Here is a 5,886-nt window from a genome sequence, read left to right as displayed (position 1 = left end):
GCCTGTGTGCCTCCGTTGGCATCTCTGCCTGTGAGCCCCAGGCCAGAAGTAATGGCCCATGTAGCCCTAGCTCAGGGGCCAGTCCTCAACATTTTTCGAAGGGGTGGCCTGGGAGGGGCGGTCTGGGAGGGGAGGGGATCCCTGGATGGGGGTTCTCCCCTGGTCTGCCCCAGCTGTGCTGACAGCATCTCCACCTGGGGCCTCTATCCTCTACCAGCAGAGAAGAGAGTGGCCCATTCGATGTCCACCCGTCAGGCCGCCCAGCAGCCAGGCACATTCATAAGCCCATGTTACAGATGGTGCAGCCGGGTGCACAGACCTGAGGGAAGCACAGGCCTCAGCCTCCCAGCTCCCAGCGCCTGCACCACCCACAGCGGGGAGTACCCCATGGACAGCTGGGGCTGAGGAGAAGCAAGGGATGAGGGGGATGGGCCTCCCCTCCCCACCAGCCTGGGAAGGGGGTGGGCCCCTGGCAAGTAGGTGAGAAGCTTCATTCACAAGTTGTCCGGGCTCCCCATTCCTCTTTTTCAGGCCAGTGGGTGTGGGCAGTGGGGGAAGGCAGGGGTCCTACCCAGCAGGAGTGTATCTGCTGCCCTGGGGCCTGGAGACCTTCTCCTGCAGGTCAGGGGGGCAGCACCGGGCAGCGGGCATTGCAGGGGCTAAAGAGAAACAAAAGAAAGCAGGTTGTGTGCAGGGCACCCCAGCCATGCCAGAAACCCAATCAGAAGGTGGGGGCTAGGACCCCAAGAAGCCGAATTGGGGTGCAGTGCTGCCAGGCCTCCCCCGTGGGAGTCACTTTGGGCTTCCTGTCCCAGCTTGTGGTGGGAGCTGGGACAAGGTTCCCGGGATACCCCTGAGGGCAGGGGTACCCTGAATGAAGGGGCTGTTCCCAAGCTGGCCAAGGAGCCTGGAAGCAGAGGAGATGGGGCCGCAGAGCCGGGTTTGCAGAGGGGAGAGGCAGACGTGTCCCGCAGCCCCCTCTTCTTCAGAGGCCACGTGCAGGTGCGGAGGGGAGAGCGGCCTAGGCGTTGCACCCCAAGAGACTGAACTGGGTCAGTTCCCCCTCGTTTGCTGCCAGAGAAATGGGGGTACCATTGTCAGGGTGGGCTAAGGAGGCCCTGCTGACATTGGCCCAACCAGGCCCCTCCTTTGCGGCTGCTGTGGGGGCTTTCGAGAGCAGAGCAGACCCCAAGTGTGTGGAGAGGCGAAAGCACAGCTGGTCAGCACACGGGGACAGCGACGGAGCTCCTGCCGCCCGTTTGGCCCCAGGTGCTGTGCAGCACGGAGACCCAGGTGACCTTAAAACACCCCAGGGCTGGCTCCGGCCCCAGAGAGATGTGGTCTGAGTGGGGGGGTCAGCAGTGACCCGGTGGGTGGGTGTATTTGAGGGCTGCCTGTGTTGAAAGCTCTGCGGTTGATTCTAAGGAGTGACCAGAGCTGAGACTCCCAGTTCTGAGTCCAAGGCCCCTTTCCTTTCTGCAGGAATCCATCTTGCCTCTTGCTGCCCCCATGACCCTGTGGCGCTGGGGGGCAGGGAGCGCGATGCTCCCCATTTTTCAGGAGGGAAGCTGAGGCTCAGAGACATCATGAGGATGCCAGCTCAAGGCCCAGCCAAGCCTTGGTCCTCAGCTGCTGTCATCCAGTAGGGTAAGTGGGACCCCCAGGAGGTGTTGGGGGACACTCCTCCCCTCCCCCACACTCACGGTCTGTTCACTGTGCAAGGCAGCAGGCTGGACTTGGAGCAGGGACCATCACTTGGCGTGGCCACGTTGGAGTGGCCCCTGGGACTGAGAGCAGGGGGTATGGGGGCTCTGAAGCGGGGCTAAGTGTGGGGACTTCCCGTGGCGGGTACCCTCCCGGGTCCTGGGTGGGGGCCACCACCAGGCAGCTATGGGAACGTTCCAGACCACCTAGGGGTAGGGCTCCTTCACCTCTTGAAGCTGACTGTAAAAGACATCTGACCTGCATGCGAAGCTCAAGCCCAGAGGCCTCCAGGGTGTCTGGCCTCCAGGGTCCCTCCTACGCAGCCTCCATGTCCCCATCCACTGCAGCCCCTGACCATCGGGCGCACCGTGGGGCCTTCGAGGGCTGCCAGGCCTCAGGCTCTGCTGCACCAAGTGATTTTGAAAGTCCCATCTGCCTTTATCCACTTAAAAAGAACTTGGGGCCAGGCGCAGTGGCTCAAGCCTATAATCCCAGCACTTTGGGAGGCCGAGACAGGCGGATCACGAGGTCAGGAGATCGAGACCATCCTGACTAACACGGTGAAACCCCATCTCTACTAAAAAAAAAGTACAAAAAACTAGCCAGGCGAGGTGGCGGGCGCCTGTAGTCCCAGCTACTCGGGAGGCTGAGGCAGGAGAATGGCGTAAACCCGGGAGGCAGAGCTTTCAGTGAGCTGAGATCCGGCCACTGCACTCCAGCCTGGGCGACAGAGGGAGACTCCGTCTCAAAAAAAAAAAAAAAAAAAACAACTTGGGACACTTCCTCGAGGTTGGGCATTTTTTCAGATGTGGTTTCATGTCTGGCTTGCAACCTGGTCACCTGTGCTGGGCGGTCCTCTGTGACGCACCTGGCTGTCCTTCCTCTAGNAAAAAAAAAAAAAAAAAAAACAACTTGGGACACTTCCTCGAGGTTGGGCATTTTTTCAGATGTGGTTTCATGTCTGGCTTGCAACCTGGTCACCTGTGCTGGGCGGTCCTCTGTGACGCACCTGGCTGTCCTTCCTCTAGGATGGATTTGGGCTGGCCCTTGTTCGAGGCGGCTGGGGTCTGGAATCTGCTGCCCCTGCTGCATGCAGACAGCCACCGTCACCCAGGCCCAGGGGTGCCCGCAGGTGCTGGGCATCTCACCCTGGCCCTCACAGGGGTCCCTCACACCCTGCACCTCTCGGTCTGTGCCGTGGACTTCCCTGCTCTGCTGTCGCAGGCCTTGTCCTCTGCCGAAGCAGTCTCTTCCCCACGTGTCCCTGAGACTCCTCAGCCATCCCAGAGGCTCTCGGCCGTCTGAGCGCCCCGGAACACGAAGCTTTCCTGACCCACTCTCTGTGTATGAGGCAGAACCCATCCCTGCCAGGACCCAGGACCCAGGACCCACACCAGAGGATCCGGAAGATTTGCTGACTGACCTGACTGCAAGAAGCTGAAGGCATGTGGGCGAAGGCCCAGCAGCGGCTTGCGTGGTACCAAGTCAACTGGCTGTCCATGCAAGCCTGCCACTGTGACCGGCCCTCCTGTTGGCATCTGGAGCCCTCCCTGGACCCAGTTGCAAGAACAGTGGCCCCCAGCTGTGGCCAGGACTCTGCTCGGGGCCCTGTCTGCTCGGTGTCTCCAGCGGTCCCCACGCAGAAACTGCCCCCCTTGCTACCCCTGAGGCCTGGGGTAGGGTCAGCATCCGAGAGGCAGGCCCTGCTGTTCCCCTCTGCACAGAGGCTGAGGCAGTGAGTTGCCCGGGCAAGTCCCCAGGCAGGCACTGAACCTCCTGAGCAGGTGAGCGGAGAAGGCCCCAGCTGGTGTGGGCCTCGAGGGCTGTAGGATTGACCATGGAGCAGACCTGGCATTGTTCTAGAGCTGGGCCAGGGGGTGGCTGGTGCAGCACAGATCTCAGGTGGAGGCCACCTGCCCGTCCTTTGCATGTGACTCAGAGCTCAGACCCACCTGCCTGTCTCTGGAAGCTCCTAGACTGCTCAGAGCACAGACCTCAGTGGGAAAGACAGTAGATGGGTCTGGGTATGGTCTCCCAGCCCTGAGAAGTGGGGAGCCCACTCAGACCTTTCCAGGACCCCAGGTCCCCTCAGCAGCCCACGGGGCCTGGGTGGAGCCTGGGCTGGGTGTGGGTCACTCGGGGGCCAATGGCCCATTTCTGCGGCTTCCAGGGAGTCCCAGGGAGACGGCTGGGGACCCTGGTTGGCATGCCATTTGGGGGGTGCATGCACTGGGAAGTTGGCCAGGCCTGCCCAAATCAGGGGGTTTCCGGGAGGAGAGACATCAGGAAGGTGGGCACCGAGGACGCTTAGCACCGGGGCTGGAACCTCCAGGCAGGGCCCGTGGGGGGCTGGACCAGACAGGGAGGCTGTCACGATGTCTGGTTCTTGGATGGGGGCACTGAGGCTCTGAATGGGGTGGCAGAGCTTGGCCACCAGGTCCATCTGCACCCCGCATATCCCCTCACTACCCCCAGGCCCCCATGATCCCAAATTACTCAGTCCCAGGGACCCCTGCAGAGCCTGTGGGGGAGACTTCCACGCTGCCTGGCCCATGCCCCCCTCACCTCAGAACTTTCTCCAAAAAGTAAGAGCCCCGGGGGACGAAACTTCGAGGCTCCACCCCTTGGGCTCTGGTACAAACCCCGAGCCTCCGAGGGCTGAGTCACTGGGAAAGCCGGACCGGGTGGCCCCTCCCCCTCCCTTTCCTTCCTTCCTCCTTCCCCCTTTCTCGGTCCCCCTCTTTTTCTCTTTGCTTTATTTCTCTTTCTTCCCTCCCTCTCTCCCTCTCTTCTTTCCTTCCTTTCATCTTCCTCCGTCTTTGCCTTTCTTCCTTTACGGGGGTAAAAATAGCTGGAAACCCCCCTTTAAAAAAAAGTTTATTTTAATCTTAGAAGGACGATGTTGGTGTCCCAAAGCAGAATCATTTGTCCCGACGGAGCCACCAGCAGAGCCAGGAGCCCCCGAAGGACTTTGACCACACCCCCCACCCCACCCAGCCTGTGCCTGGTCCCCTGAGTGGAGCCTGGGCCATCCTTGGCCTCACTGCTGGGGTGATGGAGAAGCTCCTGCCTGAGACGAGAGTTTCTCAGGCGGCCGGAGTTTCCTCCCATCTGCTCCAGACACATTTAAACAAGCTGAGAACTTCCGTCCCCCCACACTTCCCCCCACAGACCCCCACGGACCCCTCTGCAAATGAACATGGGCCTGGAAATTGGGATTTGGGTTACAGAGAGCACGGGGAGTTCTATTCGTGAAGTAACACAGAGCACGAACGTTAGCAGGTACCGCACATCTGTGAGCTATTTTCGGGTCTCCAGGGGGAAGGGAAAAAGCCCTAAGCCTTAAGTAAGACCAGGACTCTTCTATATTTTTACTTTGACAGCTAAGGAAAAAAATTGCCAAAAACCAGAGGCGCTGCTGAGTGTTGGCGTGGGAATGTTAGTTTAGTCAGAGCCTTGCCCTGGGCCATTTAAATAAAAACAGGCATGTTGGTGGCAAATGCCAGTTGAACACGCAGGAGAGCGGTGCTTCTGGGACCCGGAGAAGGGTGTGCAGCTGCACTCTCTCTTCCCTTTTTTCTTGGCCTCCCCAGCCTTCTTATCATCACGATCAGCATTTCACTGGTAAACATTTGGTGCAATAATTTTCAAAAATCAGCAAGAAAAGTCTGAGCGTTTAATGTGGCTGGGACTGCGTGGCCCCAGCTGGAAGTGTGGATTCCCAGCGCCTCCCGGAGCCTGTCTCCGAGGGATACGCCAGTCACTTGAGGGCCTTTGCACAACATAAATCAGACCGACTATCTCTAGGATGGAGAGGGGGATAAACTCACTTGTAGCAAGTGAAGGCCAGAGGCTGCCGTGGGATGGCATTGCCTGTTCCCAGGGGCTTGCAGTGGTGGAGCAGACAGGGGGACCCCAGGGCCCCCTCCCCTCCTTGCTGGGGATGCTGCACAGACCCACCTTCAGGGACTCAAATTCAGAGCCTGCCCCAGGGGTGGCGAACGTATCTGGGACACTGAGCACCCACCTACTGGGTGCATCTCGTAGCCTTTCGGTCTTTTTTTTTTTTTTTTTCAGATGGAGTCTCACTCTGTAGCCCAGGTTAGAGTGCAATGGCATGATCTCGGCTCACTGCAACCTCCACCTCCCAGGTTCAAGCGATTCTCCTGTCTCAGCCTCCAA

General features: G+C 59.6%; 1 long non-coding RNA gene across 1 annotated transcript; it reads left to right on the top strand.

Moving 5' to 3' along the window:
* The first annotated feature begins 220 nt into the window (after positions 1-220).
* On the top strand, positions 221-2,166 carry LOC112608426. Its single transcript, XR_003115993.1, has 3 exons — positions 221-480; positions 1,561-1,647; positions 1,975-2,166. It is a non-coding gene; the product is annotated as an uncharacterized LOC112608426 (long non-coding RNA).
* The last annotated feature ends 3,720 nt before the right edge of the window (positions 2,167-5,886 follow it).

This window comes from Theropithecus gelada, chromosome 15 (assembly GCF_003255815.1).
Source record: "Theropithecus gelada isolate Dixy chromosome 15, Tgel_1.0, whole genome shotgun sequence".
In the NCBI taxonomy this organism is placed as follows: Eukaryota; Metazoa; Chordata; class Mammalia; order Primates; family Cercopithecidae; genus Theropithecus; species Theropithecus gelada.
Note: the sequence above shows the minus strand (reverse complement) of the source record. Positions and strands in the feature narration are given on the sequence as shown.